The sequence below is a fragment of the Lepidochelys kempii genome, chromosome 1 (assembly GCF_965140285.1).
Source record: "Lepidochelys kempii isolate rLepKem1 chromosome 1, rLepKem1.hap1, whole genome shotgun sequence".
Lineage (NCBI taxonomy): Eukaryota > Metazoa > Chordata > Testudines > Cheloniidae > Lepidochelys > Lepidochelys kempii.
This window is the reverse complement of record NC_136380.1, coordinates 297,933,460-297,954,668: the sequence shown is the minus strand read 5'-3', so window position 1 is coordinate 297,954,668 and position 21,209 is coordinate 297,933,460. Positions and strand designations below refer to the sequence as shown.

Here is a 21,209-nt window from a genome sequence, read left to right as displayed (position 1 = left end):
AAGGGCGGCCAGCACATCCCTTGGCCCGCGCTGCTTCCAGCAGCCCCCATTGGCCTGGAGCAACGAACCGCAGCCAGTGGGTATAAAATGTGTGGACAACTGGTTGAAAGACTGTACTCAAAGAGTAGTTATCAGTGGTTCACTGTCAAACTGGGAGGACATATTTAGTGGGGCCCCACAGGAGTCAATCCCGGATCCGGTACTATTCAGTGTTTAAATTAATGACTTGGATAATGGAATGGAAAGTATGCTTATAAAATTTGCAGATCACACCGAGCTGGGAGGAGTTGCACGCACCTGGGAGGAAAGGATTAGAATGCAAAATGACCATGACAAAATGGAGAATTGATCTGAAATAAACAAGATGAAATTCAATATTGCCAAGGGAGAAAAAAAATATATCAAATGCACAAAAGGCAATATCTAGTATAGGATCTGGGGTTTATAGTGGATTACAAATTGAATATGAGTGAATGATGCAATGCAGTTGCAAAAAAGGCTAATATCTAGGGCCCTACCAAATTCACAGCAATGAAAAATGCGTCATGCACCATGAAATTTGATCTCCACTTGTGAAATTTGGTCTTTTACGTGCTTTTACCCTATCCTATACAGATTTCATGGGGGAGACCAGCGTTTCTCAAATCGTGGGTCCTGACCCAAAAGGGAGGTGCGGGGGGGTGTCAAAAGGTTATTTTAGGGATGTTGCAGTATTGTCAACCTTACTTCTGCGCTGCCTTCAGAGCTGGGTGGCTGGAGAGTGGCAGCTGTTGGCCAGGCACCCAGCTCTGAAGGCAGCACCCTGCCAGCAGCAGCGCAGAAGTAAGAGTGACAATACCACACCATGCCACCCTTTACTTCTGTGCTGCTGCCTTCAGAGCTGGGCAGCTGGAGAGTGGCGGCTGCTGACTGAGGGCCCAGCTCTGCAGGCAGCAGCACAGAAGTAAAGGTGGCAATACCATACCATGCTATCCTTACTTCTGCGCTGCTGCTGGCTCTGCCTTCTGAGCTGGGCTCCCAGCCAGCAGCTGCTGCTCTCCAGCTGCTCAGCTCTAAAGGCAGTGCCGCCAACAGCAGCGCAGAAGTAAGGGTAACAGTACCACAACCTCCCCCTACAATAAGAACCCCTACAATTACAACACCGTGAAATTTCAGATTTAAATAGCTGAAATAATGAAATTAACGATTTTTAAACTCCTACGGCTGTGAATTTGACCAGAACAGACCGTGAATTTGGTAGGGCCCTGGGGATGGGTTATTATTGTCCAACTTCACATGGCACTTTGAGGCCTCAGCTACAGAACTGTGTCCAGTTCTGGGTGCCACTCTTCAGGAAAGATGTGGATAAATTGGAGACAGTTCAGAGGAGACTAACAAAAATGCTAAAAGATTTAGGGAACCTGACCTACAAGGAAATGTTTAAAAAACTGGGCATGTTTAGTCTTGAGAAAAGAACTGATGCGGGACGTGATAACAGTCTTCAAATCTGTTATGGGCTGTTATAAAGAGGACAGTGATCAACTATTCTCCATGTCCACTGAAGGGAGGACAAGAAGTAATCGGCTTAATATGCAGCAAGGGAGATTTAGGTTAGATATTGGGGAAAACTTTCTAACTAGAAGCATAGGTAGGTACTGGAATAGGCTTCCAACGGAGATTGTGTCATCCCCAGCCTTGGAGGTTTTAAAGAATAGGTTGGACAACCATCTATCAGGGAAGGTTTAGGTTTACTTGGTTCTGCCTCAGCCCAGGGGGCTGCACTTGATCTCTCAAGAACCCTTCCAGCCCTATATTTCCATGATTCTATGTCAGTAAGTTTCTTTTACAATCCATGCTTTGCTTAGAAAATAATGCTTGGGCATCACTTCAGAAGAGGTGGTAATGAGATAATAATTAGAAAACCAACTTCAATACCTGCAAATACTGGAAGGCTTCTGTTGTTGTGATGTGTACTTATCTGACTGAAGTAAACACACAGGTCATTTCTGTGGTCCATAATTAAGCAGAACTCCCATTTGAGTCACAGGGAATTTTACAAGATTCGGGATGGCAGAATTTGGCCCTTGTTGTTAATTGGAAAAGGCTTCCAAAAGAGGTTCTAGAATCCCCAACATTTGAAGTTTTTAGTTTTTAAAAAACAGGTTAGACAAACACCAGTCAGGGATGGTCCAGGTATACTTGGTTCTGCCTCAGCTCTGGGGGCTGGACTGGATGATCTCTGAAAGTCTCTTCCAGCCTTAGATTTCTATGAATTACTGTATGGTAAAGCCACTTTAATTCATAGTAAAGTAACGGAACAAAGGCTGAGGAAAAAACCCCTGTAAATCTCTAAAGGACAGTGGAACAGGAAAAAAAAAGTTATACAAGACAAGCTTGCTATCTTATCAATTAATATATACACACCAAGATATCAAGTTGTTGGAACGTGTGCCCCTTGGGGCACCCTGTTTTACATAACTTCTATTTACTATCTGAATGAAGGAGTAAAAAGAGCACATTAAGGCCCTGATACTGTACAGTGATCCACACTAGTAAAAGCTTACAGCAAAAAAAAAAAAAAAAAAAAAAAAGAGGTCAATGGGGCTTTGTAGGGTCACTCTTCAGGAGTGAGGCCTAATGTTGCTTATGAACCTAAGTTGGAAAGAGACAGTAAGAGCAGAAAGGACAGAAGTAATAAGGAATTTACAGAAGTTATGGGAAGGAAATAAATGGAGCCAATCTAGAAAAACAGGAGGGAATAGTATAGTGAGAAAGTAGAACACAGATATGAAAGAAGTCAGACAGGCAATAGCGGAGAGAAAATTATAGAGGATTATTAATGAAATGATAAGAAGAAAAATACATTGCGATTTGGGGGGTTATTATTGTTTGTATTACCATAGAACTCCTAGTCACAAACCAGGACCCCACTGTGCTAAGCGCTGTACAAACACAGCTTACAATCTAAGTTACTATTGTATCACATCAGAGGCCAGGGAGAAAATACTACTGGCATGCCGAGAAAGATGGATAATATTTAGGATACTATATACAGTTCTGAATACCTTGGTAACACAAAGATCTCAACAACCTGGAAGAGAGGAGATAAGAAGAATACAAATCACTACAAGCCTGGGTGGGGTGGGAGGAGATTTATTTAGAAGGAAAGGTTAAAAACAACTGAATAGGAATGGTTTAGTTAAACATTGACTAGAAGGTTGTTTGTGTGTATGTGGAACAATGTTGACTGTCTCCAAGTACTTGTAGTTTTAGTGTTTGGATGAATACCAGAAAGTAGTGTAGAGAATGTCCTTTGTGTAAAAAAGAAGCGGAAAGTATTTGTTTAGGATGACACCTATGCTTAATTTCATCCTGTTCATGCTAAATATACCCCTTTTTAAGTTTTAGGAAATTTTTTTCCTACATTCATCTTAACACTGAGTGTGGAATACTTTCCCCAAGAGAGCCAATGGAAATGCAAATCACATGAGACATTTAAAATTAGACTGAACAAAGAATTTTCATAAAACCCCGCACTGCAAGCTAGACCAAATAGCCCAAGTGATTCACATTTACCCCCCCCCCCAGATATAAGGTTTATCTTGCAGCCAACGTTTATCTCTTCACGTTAACATTAATGTATTGAAGTAGAATATTTTAACTAAAACAGTACAGAATCACATTAGGACAAATATACCCAAGGAGATGCTTTCAATACCTATAAGGTTTGCCTGCTCAGCTTCAGTCCAGGTTTTGAGTGTTTTGGTATAATTGGCTGAATTCTAAACATGAATCTTCCCACTTCACACATGCAGTCACATATATTTTCCAGATATTCCAATCAGTTTTTTTGTCCTTGCATAACTCTGCAATGACTGAACTAATGAAGTGAGCTGTAGCTCACGAAAGCTCATGCTCAAATAAATTGGTTAGTCTCTAAGGTGCCACAAGTACTCCTTTTCTTTTTGCGAATACAGACTAACACGGCTGTTCCTCTGAAACCTGAACTAATTTTGTCTACCAAACAACCCCAGTTTGAACAAGGATATCACAGTTCAGCGCTAGCTGCCTCTTTGAATGCTTTCTAGTCTGAGTGCACCCTTTCAGGTGCACTTTCAACTCTCTCCGGGTGGAATCCTGGAATTTTCCCTACTCTTACACCAGGTCTCTGGGATACAGCACTCTGTCAATCAACTATAATTACTCAGCAGGCCCAACTGGATTCAGTGCTTGTGAGTCTTGCCTACAAAAGCTGTGACCAGTGGTTAACGACAATGCAAAACACCCTTTTCAAAATAAAATACTGTTCAATCTTAGCAGCAGGAACACAGCAAAGCATAAGCACAGAAAATGGTTTTTAACAGTAAGAACACCTACCCACATCTATACCTTACCTACAGTCCTAAGTAGGTATATCCCAGACAATCCAGTCTCTGGAGTCTGGTTTCACCTTAGCTCAAAATACTTGACTTCCCCTTTTAGGAAAGCTGTCCTTTTATAAGTTCAACCAGTCCTTTGTTTTCCCCTTAGTCTCTTGAGCTTGGTTAAACTGGTTTAGACAGCTCACCAGGGATGTTGGAGATAAACTTCAAAGGTGCTTCATTTTCTGCATGGTCTCAGATTTTGTGGAATAATTTATCAAACCATTGTCTATCTTCCTTCATATGAATTAACCCCTGATAGTCACACAGTAATCACCACAATAAAAAACAGATGGAACATAATACTCATAAATTACTTGCAGCTCCCACATCCTTACAGGATACCAGGTAACAAGCCAACTCTGAATGAAAATATGGCTCAATGCATTTTAAATAATGAGCTCCACGCATGCACAGTACAATTTGCTTCCTCCCCTCCCCTGTTCTCTGATCTAAAGCAGCTGAGAATCAGAATCCAAATATGGGGGGAAAACTCTGCCCACAAGCCAAGCTTCACCCACTTGAAATGTCAAAATAAGATGCCACTCACAACAAATTGTGCAGATGTTCAAAACATGATCATGTGTTCTCTGCTGGTCTCCTGGGTCTTGGTTCCCTTTCCTTCGAGGGGAGGCAGGGCTCAAGAGACAATAAATAGAACAATAACCCCTCTTTCACATTAGTAGGCTGCCATCCTATCCTCCAAACCCACTTGTTGTGCCATGCTCTTAATTATTATAATTTTGGAGAATAAAGAAGGGGGGAAAACCCCAAAACTCTTAAGCTATTCACCAATGTCACTTTTGTATATTAAATCTTTTAGACTAAACTCTTTGGGGAAGGAATTGTCTTTACTGTTGTGCATAGTACAATACCAAGCACTTTATTAGTACAAAACAAAGAAAAATACTCTCTCTCATAGGGTACCCATGTATGGCAAACTCAGTGCAAAGCTGGGATTCTCATTTCTGGTCTTTAATTGGATGGGAGTTGATAATGCTCCTCAAGGATGTAGACCATTTTGTCAGATCACTGTTTGTGAAGACATTCACCAGGTCAGCTTTGGAAGTGTGTGTAGGAAGGGGAGGGTGGCTAGTGCTGCTCCAGCCTCTGGCAGGCTGTCATGCTATATATGCAGTTTCCAAAACAATTCAAATACTGTGTGTAACCAGTTGCACAAGCATATCAGGCCTTGAAAATCTAAGATCACAACTGATGCCAACTGAATAGAGAAAATGACAAAACAGCATCTGTTTTGACAGAAAATGCAGTTTCCTTAAAGTTTGCCAAATTTTGTTGATTTTTCCATTGGACAAAATCAAAATGAAATGTATTGTTTTGGTGTTTCAACCAAGCCAAAACACTTCAATTTGTCTATTTTAAATCAAAACAGTTTTGTTTTGGATCAGTTTGACATCAGTCTGAGTCTGCTTGAGCTTCTGCAGTGTCTCGGGGGAGTTGTAGTTTGGGTACTTAATGCCACCACTTTTCTCTAAGGGCTGGGGCTCCCTTGCTGGACTACGTCTTCCATTTTGATATTTTGTCCCAATTTGGGACAAAAAACAAATTTAAAAATATCAGAATTTTCCACAGGACAGAAATTGTGAGTTTTGACCAGTTCTACTGTTGATTTCCAGAGCACCACTTCTCTATAATGCCACTTGTCACAGTAGAACAGAAAAACTCCAAGACGGCAGGTACCCTTCTTGATATGCAAGAAAGTCCATGGCTGGCTAGTGTTAAAAGCTTCTCTTCTCTCACCTGTACAGAGAGGCCCAGGAAAACCTGCCTGCCCACTTGTGATTTGTGAAATATGTATCTCGATATCCCACAGCCTACATGCATCTCCCTAAAGAGTTAAGGCCATTTACCCAATTCTGGTCCCATTGAAGGAAGTCAAGGGCAGAACCTCCCAAACAAGTATAATATTTACTGATTTCTAGGACTTACCATGTTAAACGTAAGTTTAGACATGCTTAAACTCTGAAAAAGTATACAGGAAAAAAAGTGTGTAGTATATTCCATTTGTTTATGCTCATTATTGCTTATAAAAAGTGTGTTAATGTAAATGATATTTAGGCTATGAAACTAGGTTAGCCATTTTTTTCTACAGCCTGTCTGGCACAACTCTCTGCTGCCTCTGAAGAGATTTAGGTTCAGATTGTTTCTTTATTTCTCTCCCCTCCAACGGGAACCGTTAAACATGTCAGTGTCTCTCCCCAATTCCCCAGCCTCACATAACTGGCACTGCACGAAAAATAAGCACGGTCACATTCCAAGTTTGTTTAAGAGTGCCACCTAGTGTCTTGTTTACTATTTTTGACTGAGGGGGACTCTTCATTAAACAGCATTGCATGGGGCATACTTTGCTTTGTTTTCTTGACAAAGCTATATTCTGGAATTTGTAGCTCCATTTTCAGACAACTGATCTTTTCCCACATACACAAACACTCTTGTTTTGCCTGTTATGACACTTAAGGGAAATTTATTGTACTTTATGTACTTGAAGAAAGTGTGTTTAAGTCATTAATCTGGAAAGCTATAATTTATTAACCTTTGCCAAACTATGTAATGAAATGTAGCCCTTAAAAGCTACCTCATGCCATCTCCCTTAGTGTGACCTCATCCCAAGAGCAGATGGATAGATAAGAGAGAAACTTTCAGTGGAAAAAAATGTGATCTAAGATCAACCGGGCTACACTGGAAATCAATAATTACCAGTTCCACTACCGCAGGTCTTGCTCTCACCTGTTATCACAAATAAAATAAAATAAAATACTTCCTGAATAAAAGACCTCCAAAGAAAAGCTAGGGTGCTGCAGGACATTATGCTTGTTCATCCAACTTGCCTTACCGGATCTGACCAGTGGCCCATCTAGTCCAATACCCTCTCTCTGACAGCGACCATTACCCAACACTTACAGGAAAAGTGCAAGAGACCCATAGCATGCAGGTGTGTGAAAATATCACCAACCTCATGAAGGTTGCAACCTAAAATCAATTTCTAATCACTAGGAATAAATACTAACTTGAAGTTTTATATTTTTCCAGTACTTGGCCATGAACTATTATAACTCTAGATAGTCTGGTTATCCACATATACATCCAATCCCTCTTTGAAGGTTGCTAAATATTAGGCCTCAACATCATCCTGTGGCAATGAGTTCCAAAGTCCAATTACACACTGATGTAGTAGGGGGCACTCTGCTCTCCATGTTAGTACTGAAGTAATGCCCTGACAAGTAGGCAGTGCAATACTTGGCAGTGCAGCTCCAAAATTTGTTTCCATCTTTGTTCGAGAGATGGAGTTCAAACAAATAAGCCATCTTTATTATGATAATTTAAAACTAAGTCTCCACTCCATAATAGCCCAAGATTTTTGTATCTTGTTAAGTAGCATATGCTTTCAGACAATCACACAACAAAATATAGTCTGTTGGCTTTAGTTAGAAGTTTTTAGCTGACATTTATTACAAAATAAAAGCTATACGTTGTAAGGGTCACATTTTCAAAATCACTCCCCTACAGTACACCCACAAAACATGCACGTGCACCTGGAGCCCGATTTTCAAATGTGCCAAGCACCCAAAGCACCTGCTAATTGTAATAGGAGCTCTGCGTGCCACACCCCTCTGAACATGTGTGGCCTTGAGGTAGCTGACCAAAGAAGTGGTATTTTTAATACATATGCATGATTTTTAGTCACAAGTTTAGGGTAATGTTGTCAAAATATCTACATCTAAGTTCCATGTGAAGAAAGCTTGAAATAGTTACCAAGAAACTAATGGGAATGATTCACTTCCTAAAAGACATGTTAGGGCTTATTTCAGCCCCAAAATGGGCTCTGAATGCTGGGCTGGCAGAAGTTCCACACCTTAGGTTCTGCATCTGTTAAAGCTGCTCCCTATTTGAAAGGGTACTTTCTCCTAGGTTCTGCTGGCTTTAGCCTTTGAGCCTGCCCATATGTGCCCCCTTTTTCAGGGGCAAAATCTCATGTCACTCAGTCCCATATATGGGGAAATTATTTACTGAAATAGCAGCCAGGATTGAACTGAGCTCATCTTAGTGTGCATGAGGAGAGAGCTAGTTTCCTCCTCTTGCTGCTTAATAGTTAGGCAAGGCCCTAGAATAGATTTGTAATGAGCTGTGCAGCCTGAAAGTGACATCTAACTGGCAAAGAGCCCTGAAATTGAGCTATCCAGAAGAGAGTGTGTTTATGGGGCAAAGGCTCCTGCATCTCAAGTAATGAAAAGGCAGGAGAGGAAGAGGGAGTCCCACCAATTACAGGCAGGAACCACCACAGTCAACAGCAATTTTTATGCAAACCATGCCCTAACTCCAGTCCCCATCCATTTAATTCAAAATGCTAACACCAAATAGTCCATTGCTTCAGCCATCTTATCCCATTCTGAGTCACTTTACTGGCTCCACATTGTCCTTGCCTTCAAGGCCTATCATACAACACAGATCCCAATCTATGTCTGGTCTAGTCTCCTTTCACGTTCTCTGCTTCCAACAACAACCACCACCTCAGTACTCCTTTTCTTTCTCTCAGACACAAACATGGTAAGTGTCTTGCCATTCTGTGCCTTATGCATGAGAGTCACTTCCAAAAAACCAAAAAACCACCCTATCGGAGCCTCCATATTCACCTTAACAAATCACTACTAAAATATGACTTCTACAGCATGGCTTTCATTACAAAAAAGTAAAACCTCACCTCTGAGCCATCAAGGTTAATATTTAAAGTAACTACTTAATCATTTCTGTAACTTGTGTTTCTCTCCTTCTGATGAAGGTGTTTTTCTCACTTGGCTGTCACGTCCATCATTTGGACTGTGAGCCTATTTGGGGCAGGGACTTGTCTTCAGGTAGGTCTCCTGTGAAGCACCTAGCATGCCCTGTAGGAATAAAATCATAACAATAGCAAATAGGAGGGAGAAAAGCCTCAGTCCCCAAATGAAGGTAAGTTTTCTGTTGCAAAAAAATGACAACAAAACCAAAAAACCCCCACAAACTCTTGCGTGCACATGGCACATCCCTTTTCCCTGTCACCACTCCACTCCAAAGAAGCCATCTGCAAGTTCTACTGCATGTACCGCAATGTGAACAGCTCAGCTTAGGCTCCATCATCGTGTTGCTGCAATACCAGGCAGCTAAATACCAGCAAATAGTGAAGCACTGTCAACAAATGATGGACTTTGCTACTACGAGGACCAAATGCCTAGGCACTAGGATTTTCCCTTGCACTACTAACCAGATATACGTTAGAAAGTTATTTTCACACAACTAGAGATCATAAAAATTGGAAATCATATAACCATGAAGGCAGACTTCAGTTGTGTGGCACCTAGATAGGCACACAGTGTTGGAAGCTTCGGTCTGAGTTTCCTGCATTTCTAGTATTTTGGTAAATTTTAAAAAAATATTCTATTAACAGATACTCAGCCCTAAGAAGATTTCTGCTTGGGAAATACACAGTATAACATTCAGCTACACCTAACATCAATCTACAGTTTAGACCAGGGGAGGGCAAACTTTCTGGGCCGAAGGCCATATCTACATGGGGAAATTGTATGCAGGGCCGGGGCATGGGGTTGGGGTGCGGGAGGGAGTGCGGAGCGTGGGAGGGGGTGCGGTGTGCAGGAACGGGCTCAGAGCAAGGGATTGGGGCAGAGGAGGAGTGCGGAGTGTATGAAGGGGTTTAGGGAAGGGGGCTGAGGTGCAGGAGGGGTACGGACTGTGGGAGGGAGCTCAGGGCAGGGGGTCTGGGTGGAGGTGTGTGGGGTGCGACAGGGGGCTCAGGACAGGGAGCTGGGGTGCACAGGGGTGTGAGGTGGAGGCAGAGGGCTTAGGGCGGGGAGTTGGGGGGCAGGGTGCAGGAGGGGTTCAGGCTTTGGGGTGGCAGCGGTGTGCACCGGGACCAGGGCAGGCTCCCTGCCTGCCTGCCCTGGCCCCACGCTGTGCCACTCCATGAAGTGGCCAGCATCACGCCCCTGCACAGCCCCTGGGGAGAGGGGGGGCACAGGGCTCCACACGCTGCCCTTGCCACGCCTCTAGGTACCTCCCCCAAAGCTCCCATTGGCCGTGGTTCCCCGTTCCTAGCCAACGGGAGCTGTGGGGGGCAGTGCCTGGAGGCAAGGGCAATGCACGGAGCCCTCTGCCTCCCCACCCCACCCCAGGCCCCAGGGATGTGGTGCCGGCCGCTTCTGAGAGCGGTGCGGGGTCTGCGGCACCACAGGGGGCAATCCCAGGGGCTGGATCCAAAGCCCTGAGGGGCCGGATCCAGCCCGCAGGCCATAGTTTGCCCACTCCTGGTCTAGATTATGTCAAAACTTAAGGAGTGAATGAGAAGATCCTGAATAATGTGCTGTTGATTTTCTAGGTTTTGTATGTCAAATATTGGTTTTATGCTAATAAAATTTGATGCAATACCATGTGTCATCTCTTGTGCCATAGAGTCCACTTGTAATTTGCCACGTTAGAGAAAAATCTTTTCAAATTTACCAATAGATCTTCTCCAAGCTCAATCACAAGATGACTATTTTTATTATTTTTCAACGGCAAAACGGGCAATCAAAGCAAAGTTTCAGTTAGATGAGGTATATTATGTTAGTTCTGAAAAACTAACTAGTGGTGAAGTTTGAATCTGCTATAGTGACTAATGAATGAGGTGAGTGTTTTTAAACACACACATGCACAAGTCATAGTTTAGCATGAACAGGTTTTTATAGCACTGCTGTATAATCCCAGTCAGTGATTTGAGTACTGATGCTCTATTGAGGTCATAGTCTACTGCCAAAAAGTACACAAATAGCAGCATCAAGCAAAACTTATGGCAATGGTGAGATTTTTGTAGATGTTCAGCAGTCACTTCTACATTTAACTGCTCAGAAAGAGTCTGAAGATGAAAACAAGTTTTCCAATTATAGAAAAGTCTATGTGAAATAAGAGTGTGAATGTAAGGAGACAGCAAACTCTATGGTGCTTTTATTTGGGCAGAAGTCGTGCTCCATCACTTCTGACTCATAGCCGTTTCAAGACAGAATTGTTGGAGAAGAGAGCTAATAAAGTGATAGAAAGGGGCACAATACTCAGAATTACAACTGCACACACAGTTACTCCAGCACAGTCTCAAGAGTTACCCTCCTTTGGGACTCTGTACGGAAGTAAGCGCAGTTGACTCTCTGTTGGATGAGATCCTAGTACAGTAACTATTTTAGCGTGTCTGTATTGCAGTACTAGCTTTTAACTTCTGAAACTGTAGTACATACAATTGGCAGATTAGTACCAAAGTAAGTCATTACGATAACTGCTATTAATTCAAAATGCTACCACCAAAGTGCTACCACCCAGTCTATGACTGGTTGAGTCTCCTTTCACATTCTCTGCTTCCAACAACAACCACCTCAATGTGCATGTGTGTGTTTAAATACTGCCTCCCTTTTCCTTCTTTTTTGGCTAGGGCAGTCATAACAGAGATGTTCTACCTCCTAACATTTCCAGCACTGTTTATATATTTCATTATATAGAATGAAATATGTATGACAGAAGTATGGAAACTAATATTTGCATAATAAAGTCATAGTACGGCATTAAGCAGTTTTAGATTAATCATAAATACTTAAAAATAGTAACTGGATGCCATATTCTCTCTCATCCAGTTTTGCATGGCTTTTCCATCACTGATTTCAGTGGAGTTACTCTGATTTATGTCTTTGAGAGAGGCAAATCAAGCCGTGTGTGTTTAAAAGGACACTGCAAACATGATTCCTACAATTCAGGGGGAGAGTTAAAAGATAAGTTCATGAACTGCAAAACAGGCAGCGCCACAAGTGAAGGCGGGAGAAGAGGCTCCAGTCAGACAAAGTCTGAAAGCTTTGGATAAGCAGTATTGCCAAGCCCAAGTGTTCAAAATTCGTGCGTCAGGCCCCAAACATTCATGGGATTAAAAATCTCATTATTTTAGAGCTAAAGCCATTTTTAAAAATGTATTATTTTTGCAATTACCACAAGACTCTCATAGTCAGAGCTGGCAATGCTGGGTGTGAGAGCTCTTTTAAGGAAAAGCTGTGTCCCATAAAGGCTCACTCCCTGATTAGACAGGATGAGATATTCTGAAATCTTTCAAGATTTCTATTTTAGGGCACCAACACCATAATTGTCAGTCTTTCACCTGCGGAGATCAAGGGTAAGTGAGATCAAGTATGGAAGAGTCTACATGAATTACAATCACAAAACTACTGCACAGGTTAGAGCTACTTAGGCCTGTTTCATAGCTGAGTTACTCCATTTATACACCAGTGAAACTCCACTAAAGTGAATGTAGTTACTAAAGCAGTGTACAAGTTAAGTAGTTCAGTAGTGCCTCTGGATCCTCGTTTCTGCTTTAGAGATTCAGAATTGGGGCTTTATATAATAAGATTGTTTGTCAGGGACAAGGTGTACTAAGAGCTAAAGGAAAGAGGTTGCATTGTCTTTTCCAGCATTGTACATTCTCCCAGGCCTCCTCACTATCATTTCATAACTATATAGGATTCTTCCTTAGATTAATGAGAAGGAAGCATTACAGATGCCACTGGAATCTTGTATCCCCAAGTCCCAGTGATGGCATTCATACATACATGCTGCCTTTACACTTCCAGGGCCTGATCCCACAAGGTGCTGGACACCGCCCTTGAGGTGTTGAGTGCCATCAGCGGGACTTGGGGGCGCACTGTAGGAAGTACATGAGCCAATCCTGAGAGGTGCCTTCTTACTCACCACATTGCTTAGATAAGCTAAATACCCAATCATTCAGTTCACACTGTCTGCAAATTTAGTACACATTGAGCTTCCTTCATATCTATAATCTAATCTATATCTGTGTCACCTGATCACTGATTGCTGTTCAACATCCATCCAGGCAAACCACCATATTTTCTTCAACTAGTGTTTCACAGTAGATGCCTACTCTGACCCAAACCTGCATTGGGTGTTTGAGGGTAGGAAGACCAAGGCAATTTGCTGATTAATATCTTTAAAAGCTGAAGGTAAAGTAAGTTCCCAGGACCTCAGTATAGAGGAAAGTCTGGTTTACTTTCAACGCATTTGGCAGCACTTGAGGACATTTTGTTGGCTATTAGCCTGCCAAGCTGTTTAGGCTTATAGAAGGAGCGCAAAGAAACTTATATGATGAATTCTGTTAAATATAAACATATCTTCTGTATATTTTATTTCCTCCTACATACACAGAGCGCTAAATCATTTCAGTCCTAGGATAAATGGGAACTCAGTATTTATCACTTAGATTCTTTCTCTAAGCTTTGCAAACACGTCAGAGGGCTCTCACAATGAAGTTATCCATACGATCATTATGATGAACACAGCGTCAGAAAGCAGTTCAAAATTCTTATGAAACACATGTATCCTGCTACAAGAAACATCTGAGATTCACTAACAAGATTCCAGACTGAACTATACCCCGGTTAGCAATTTGTATGCGTGCACATGCAGACACACACACATCCACGCTCTCTCTCCAGGCCTGGACATATGTATTAGTCATTCTCACAAAAAGTCATTTTCTTTCTCAGCATATGCTATATGCAGTATTTTTAATCACAATTTTGAAAACTATCATCCCAATTTCTGAAACTTATACTTTTACTAAAAAAACAAAACAAAAAACATTTGGTCCTCTGAAGATCTAACTTTCCTGAACACGGCTTAATCGCAAGTAATTATATAGAATGCATGCACTTTTGAGATGTAAAATTACTGTGGGAATTAAAATGCTGTGTTTGAGTGCAGGAAAAAAAATTTTTTCCCCAAAATCTTATGTAGCGGTTTGCTTTCAACATAGCCTACTCATTTTTAGTATGTACATGAAAAAAAAAATCAGTTTTTATTGTGGTTAGATGAGCTGACCCACACATGAAGGTTTTTAAAAAGCTTTCAATTTGTACCATAGTTACCATGTATTTGTGTCACCAACGCACTGAGCTATGGATGGAGCAGCTGTCTGGCTAGCCAGTGTGCTCAGCTGGTAGAGAGCGAGTGACTGTGTGGCTAGGCTAATCTCTCACTGAGCTAGTGCTCTCTCTTTCACAAAAGGACTTAATTAATGTAAAGATAATATCAGAGTGTAATGGATAAAGCTGCAGAATTATAGTGTTAGTGTCAAAGGAAGTTTGTGCTCCTGTTATAAAACATCTCTTTCAAGACTGCTCCACAAACAGATCAAGTATTTCACATTTTCTCATGGAAAAGATTAAAAATAACTTCTGTGGCATGGGTCATTTTAAAGATTCACTGACTAATGTTAAAAAAATCTGCTAAGTTTCTGATTAAAATTAAAAAGTTACAAAACACATTTACTAACAAGAATAGTGACCGTCTTTAGAACAAAAAAGTGCCCTAAAGCGAGGACAGGTGTAAGAATTCCAGACCATTTGACAAAGCTTTATACCACGTGTTCAGAATCCTGTGTTACTGTATTTTAAACACCTATAGTTAGTGACCAGCTGTCCACAACATCTTGGGAGATGAAGATAATTTGCAATATGGATTCCTTTTAAAATGTTAATTTTTGTAGCAGGACTTGAACATATCATATCTTTAGCCTGATATTTTTTCTTTTTAAAACCAAACAGCACATTGGACTGTAATATACCACTGATGTTTAAGGAGCCATTGGTTCAATATGGCCCATTAATTATATTGTATATGGACAACTTTGACTTTTCCATGCAGTGGTGCAAAGGTTAGAAGTGCACTTAGATTCGGAAGGTGATAGTCACAGAAACCAAGCCCGGATACCATGGTATATTGTGGCTACTTGATACAAGATTATAAAAACAACAACATTGAAAAAGGTGTTATAAAAACATCACAAGAAACCAAACAACCTTTATTTAAATTAAAATCAATCATAATCCGATTCTTGGAAGGCACTTGGAAATGCTTTTTGGCATGCAGTTGCTTCATGCTGCCAATAGTGTGTGTAATTGGAAACATTTCATACAGAATTGTTACTAAAGTCAAAGACTGTAACTGCAAGCTGTGGGATCTGTGCCACAGATAAAAGGACAGCTGAATAAAACTGCGTGGAGAGTGCTTGTAGGTCTATGTATGCAATACTTTTATCAGATTATTGCCAAAATTTTCAGACTTAGAGAGCGAGAGGAAGAGAGAAGGAAAAATGAAAGAGAGAAGCACACAAAGCAGCAAGAGTTACAGAGTGCTATAAATCAACGATTCAGACACAAATCTTAGACAGGAATACATGACTTCAGTACCAGAACAACTGAAATAACACAGCTACAGCTCCACCTTTTGTTGATGTGTAATCCACTGGAAATGAAAGACTTGTCTTCAGCAGTGTCTACCACAGGTTCACTGGTAAGAAAAACAGTCTCAGCTGGATTGGTCAGTTGTTTTTCAGGAACATTTTGAACCAGCATTATGGTAACATTTAAAAATCAAATAGACCCTTGTAGGCAGAGTTCCAAGAAGAGCTAAATTACAGTTGCTTGCTAGTTTACATAAGTATTTAAAAATGTTTGTGTTGGCTCATGCCTCTGTCTCTTGAGATTTTTAATTCAGTTTGTATATTTTAAAATTTTCTTGTAGAAAAAATAACCCTTGAAAAGGCTAATCAATTCATGCTGAGCAATCATTCCATTTTTCTAGAGGCTAAAGAAAAGTGAGTTTAATGTGTTTAGAGTGAAGTCTAAACAAGCAAACAATACAAAGACACAGAACGAATTATTACACTCCCCTGGAGAATTTTTTTTTCCAATAACTGGAAATATCTTTTGACTATGGACCAGCAACAAAAGAACAGTCTCTGGAAAAACTGTGTAATTCTGGCAAATAGTAAAGTGATCTGATTAGTCTATCTTGGTATCTCTGCCAGAAATGTCATGACATCAGTGTGCTATAACTTGTAAAACATGTTTCTTCCCACCATTGCTCAGTCAGTAGGTGGGGGAAGGGAGAAGGTTGACTCAGAGTTACGGCTCTCTCCTTCAGACCTGGTCCTTTCCACTATAAGTCTTCAGTCCTACAAACACTTGGACTATGTCTATACTACAGCCTATGTTGGCATAACTTATGTCACTCAGGGGGGTGGTTTTTTTACACCCCTGAGTGACATAAGTTACACTGACATAAGTACCAGTGTGCACAGCACTATGTCAGCAGGAGAGCTTCTCCCACTGACGCAGGGCTAGTCTACACTGGCAATGCTAAAGCAATGCCGCGGCAGTGCTTTCACATGGCTCGTGTGGTCGCGGAAGAGCTCTAAAAAACCCACCTCCACGCAGGGCTTGGCTCCCAGCGCTGGTGCGCTGTCTACACTGGTGCTTTACAGCGCTGAAACGTGCTGCGCTCAGGGGTATGTCGAGAAAATTGCCAGTGTGGACAAGCCCATAGCTTCTGCCGCTCACAGAGGTGGGTTTTATTATGCTGACGGAGAGCTCTCTTCCCTCGGCATAGAGCGTCTTCCCCAGATGTGAAACAGTGGCACCCCCGTATTGGTGCAGCAGCAGAGCCACACCGCGGGCTATGCAAGTAAGAGCTACTCATCTGTGTGTTTCCAGTAGCTGGGCCTAACAATGAATGGTTTATCACTAGAATACACTAATGAACTATAGTTAAGCTCAAGTTTACCTCAGTTTAGAATGACTGTAAACAGAAAATACTTAATGTTGGCTAACCAAATCAAATACTGCTGACTTACCCTTCTAGGAAGGTTATAAATTCAAGATATAAGAAAGCCAAGTGGTCATTATGTAGCCTGCTCAGAAACAAGGGAAAGATACTGTGTTGCTATTCTCCTTCATCTTAGGCAACACTTGACCATAGAATGATTCTCTTAAATATTTATGAAGTGATAGCTTTATTATTGAAATATAAAGGAGCAATGGCTTTGGAGACTGTTCTTTCATGAACCTCTAGGCAGAGGCATTGACGTCTTTACCTGTAGGCCACATAAGGTAAAAGTCCAAGACAACACTAAGTAGTCAAAAATATTTTTTCATACATTTTAAAAAGAGTCGCAAAAAAATAATTCAGTCGTACATATATCATGGCTCTGGTTGCCTGGATATCGTGTTTAGTGAATTCTTGTGTTTACCTGAAATTGGTCCGTTTATCTATTCTGTATTAGGTAGTTTGTACAGCATCCACCATCACCATATTCTGTAAATGCCATGCTATTGGGAAAATACTTTAAATCTTTGTATCTTCATCCAAGGTATTAGGAAAGGGTCAAGCCAATCACTCAGCAAAGATACAATAGGAACTAACTCCATACAAGTTTATCTTATGCAGTGTTTCAGTGGAAAATAGTTACAGAGTAAAACCCATCTGATTTTCATATGCCAATTAAATGAACAATGCCAAACTCATTTAATCTCTTTCTAAAAACAGAAGGGAAGACAGACCAAACAGAGAAGTTAGGTCATTAGTGTGCCAAGTCATTCCTCAGGCATCTTTTTTACATATAAGTTATTCAACTTTTAGAGTATAACAGCAACCACCACCTATACTCTTCAAACCATTTACATTTTCTTTTTTGCAAAACTGTTATCTAGAAGGCAAATACTCTAAATCCACTCTTATTAAAAGTTATAATTAACTAGTCTACTAGAAAAGACAACCTTTCCAGCACACAGACTGTTCTTTCACAAACACTGAATGATATCCTTTATGCCACTAAGATGGAGAATGGACTATTTAGAAGAGGGAAATCAACAAAATTCTGTATTTGTGCATGACAAATCCATGCATAGTTCAGTGTTTTACTTTTCAGCTGACGGGAATTTTCTAGACATTTCCTAGCCTTTCGAAACATTAGAATCTTCTCTTGTTTATGCAGACTTCATCTTGCTTTTTTAAAAAAAATTCTAAATCAAAACAGATTTTTTTTAAACAATTACCTTTTTCAGAGTTATCAGACTACAGGATATTAGGAAAAAAACAGACTCCCTTGTTGCTTTTACCCACATCTGACTCCAATCTTAATAGTTCAGCTATTAACCCTGTAAGGGCTTTCTCTCTCCCTTTCCGCCTCCCCCCCCCCCCCCCGCAGCTGATGTTACAATTTTTATGCGGGTGACCAGGCTGACTCAGTACAGCACCCTTTATTATACAACAATGGCTCCATAGATCTTGGATTACAAAACACGATAAACTCTAACAGCAAAAAGTCAAGATGAGCTAAAAGAACTGACAGATGTTCTGACTTTTCAATAGGCAAGAAAAGTTGTTAATTAAAAGTCATAGTTTTCAGCTACGTGACAAAGCATGGAAAGTTGAACTGGGAGTAATGTTAGCCATTTATTTTTGACACCTTTTAGTTTTAACATGTAGGGAATATGCATTTTTAACCTTTAAATCCTCTGTATAAACATTCTTGGAGAGCTTGTAAAATAACCCCCACTGAGTTTCCTGACTCTCCAGTTGATGGCATTTAGAGACACTGGTACTAGCAGAGTGCTTTATTTTGCTTTCTTCAGTCCCCAGCTGGGGTACAATGACAGATTCCTGTCCAAGACCAGACCCCGCCACCTTAAGCTGAAACCACATTGAAGGCACACTGAAATGAACCCAACCAGACAGCAAGATAAATGGTTGCTGTTTATGTTTAAAATCCCCTGGTGGGAGTAAATATTGTTTGAGAAAAAAGGCTTGACAAATATTCATCACCCCTTCAGAGCTCTCTTGAGGCAGAATATTTAGCTTAAGTTAGGGCTGTATTTTAGATGTCTCTCTCTAGCTGTCATGAGATTGTTTTTTTCCTATGGAAGAGAGTCTGAAAGCAGACATATTGCATGCTGAGGATAGCCAAACAAGGTTGCCCTGTCCCATGGGACTGGAATACACTCATGATAATAGAAGGAAACTGAAACATTGACACTTAGTTGAGGATAATGGAGAAAGCAAAGGCTTAGTGGAAAAAGACCAGTTGTCACCCAAGTGACAGGCAACAGCTGAGCTCACACATCTGGAGCCTGAGTCAAGCAAACACTCTGAAACTCACATCCATCTATAGTCTTGGGTGCTATAAAGAGAGACGGAGCTCTCTATGCTACACTTGTACAAAATACGCTAACATATTTAAAATCACACACACACACACACACTCTACAGCAGTGGTAATACACATTTCTATATTGTCTCTGTATACCAAAACATGTACATGTGTGAAGATAAAATGTAAGCACAACCATGTCTGTGTGTGTAGAACTAAATGAATAAGTAAAGCATAAATCACAGAGACACTTTGATATAAATAACCTCAGATAAAATCCTAATCTTCTGTTCCCTTTTGTCCCCTCACAGTTTGTTGTTTTGCTTTTTGTTTGTTTGTTGTTCTGCATGCAGGGCACCCACATACGTTCCAGCTAATAATACATGTATTTGGAGTGCTAGTTCAGATTCCACTTGGGGGCAAATTATAACTCAGTATGGTGTCAGCCCCCAAATTATTTCCCCTCTCATTTAAGACTCTTCAAACAAGTTTGTGGACAATCTTCCAGAGCCTCCTCCCATACACAATAGTGCCAGGTTAGGCAATCCAATAACCAAGATCTGTTTGGTTTTTCGTCTGCAGAAATTTAACAACTTCGCGCTGCATCCTGAGTCCCAGGTATGTTAATAAGTAACAGATTGGGGCTTTTACTTCATTACTGTTTATAGAAAATTAAAAAAAAAACAACAAAACCCAGCACTGAAAGCTAAAAACTCACCACTTCGAAGACAATATTTTAAGGAAACAAACTGAGGCGACAGGCTTCTAAAGGTATTAGGCTGGGGCAGCCACTAGTTGCTTTCTGCCTAAGTTAGTCGCCTCGCTTCTACTCCGACCTTTCGGGTCCTGTTAAACTAATTAAGTCTCTCGAGACATTTGTAGGTGACAAGACCCCGGGGGGCTGACATTCCACACAGCACATTCCCCTCACCCCCCAAGACTGCAAAGTGGGAATCTAATGCGAACAGTCCCGCTTCATACAGACAAAACCGCACTTCTCTCCCCTGCGGGAGAGAGCAAAGCAGAGCTGCCACTTACCCTCCGGGGGAAGGACTTGGGAAACACCGCAAGGTATTCCTGGGCGGGGGGGAAAGGATCAGTCACATTTAGAGCAAGGGAGGCAAGTATCCCCTGGAGGGAGCCTGGCTTGGCCGCTCCTTTCTGCTTGGGCACCCCAGGGAAGTCAGTGCAGGCTGGAGAGGCGCATTTCCCGCAGAGAGCAGGGAAGGGTTTGCGGGGAGCGGGAGCGTGTCAGGCTAGAAGTGACCAAGCTGCGCCGCCGCTTCTCCCCTTATTCCCTGACGGGGCTCAGGCGCCGCCAGCCCGGTACGGTGACATGAGCATTCCACAGAGCCCATTGGCTGCAGCCGGCCGCTTTCTCCAATCGCCGCCGCGCTGGGGGTGCCGGCAGCTCCGAAAACCCGGAGGGCTGGATTTGCTGACCGGGAAGGACAGGCCATTCCCTGGTACCGACAAGGCTTCGGAAGTCCACGCAGATCCCAGGCAGGGCAGGTTTGCAGAGTGGGGGGCGGGGAGGCGCAGAATGTGCTTTTCGTGATTCGTGTGTGTGGTTTTAGTGTGCTTTCAAGGGGCATGGGTTTTTGGGTGTAATCAGATTAAATACATTGGTGATTAAGTTGAGCAAGAGGAATGTTAGCTGGCATTTGCAGTTCACTGAGGCACAGCGAAAGATCTGAAGTGCAAAATCTTCCCCTCTCCCCTACCGGTTTTTGTTGTTGTTGTTGTTGCTGTTTTAACAAATGATGCTGATGGATTTAAAGCCAGGAAAA

General features: G+C 41.6%; 1 protein-coding gene across 3 annotated transcripts in view; it reads right to left on the bottom strand.

The window, feature by feature from the left end:
- Positions 1-20,706, bottom strand: part of PRICKLE1 (prickle planar cell polarity protein 1) — a 106,278-nt gene extending 85,572 nt beyond the window's left edge. For all 3 annotated transcript variants that reach the window (XM_073328020.2, XM_073328018.2, XM_073328021.2), the window contains exon 1: positions 20,458-20,706. The gene's annotated coding sequence lies outside the window, so the exon portion shown is untranslated. The remainder of the gene's footprint in view (positions 1-20,457) is intronic.
- Between the last annotated feature and the right edge of the window lie 503 nt (positions 20,707-21,209).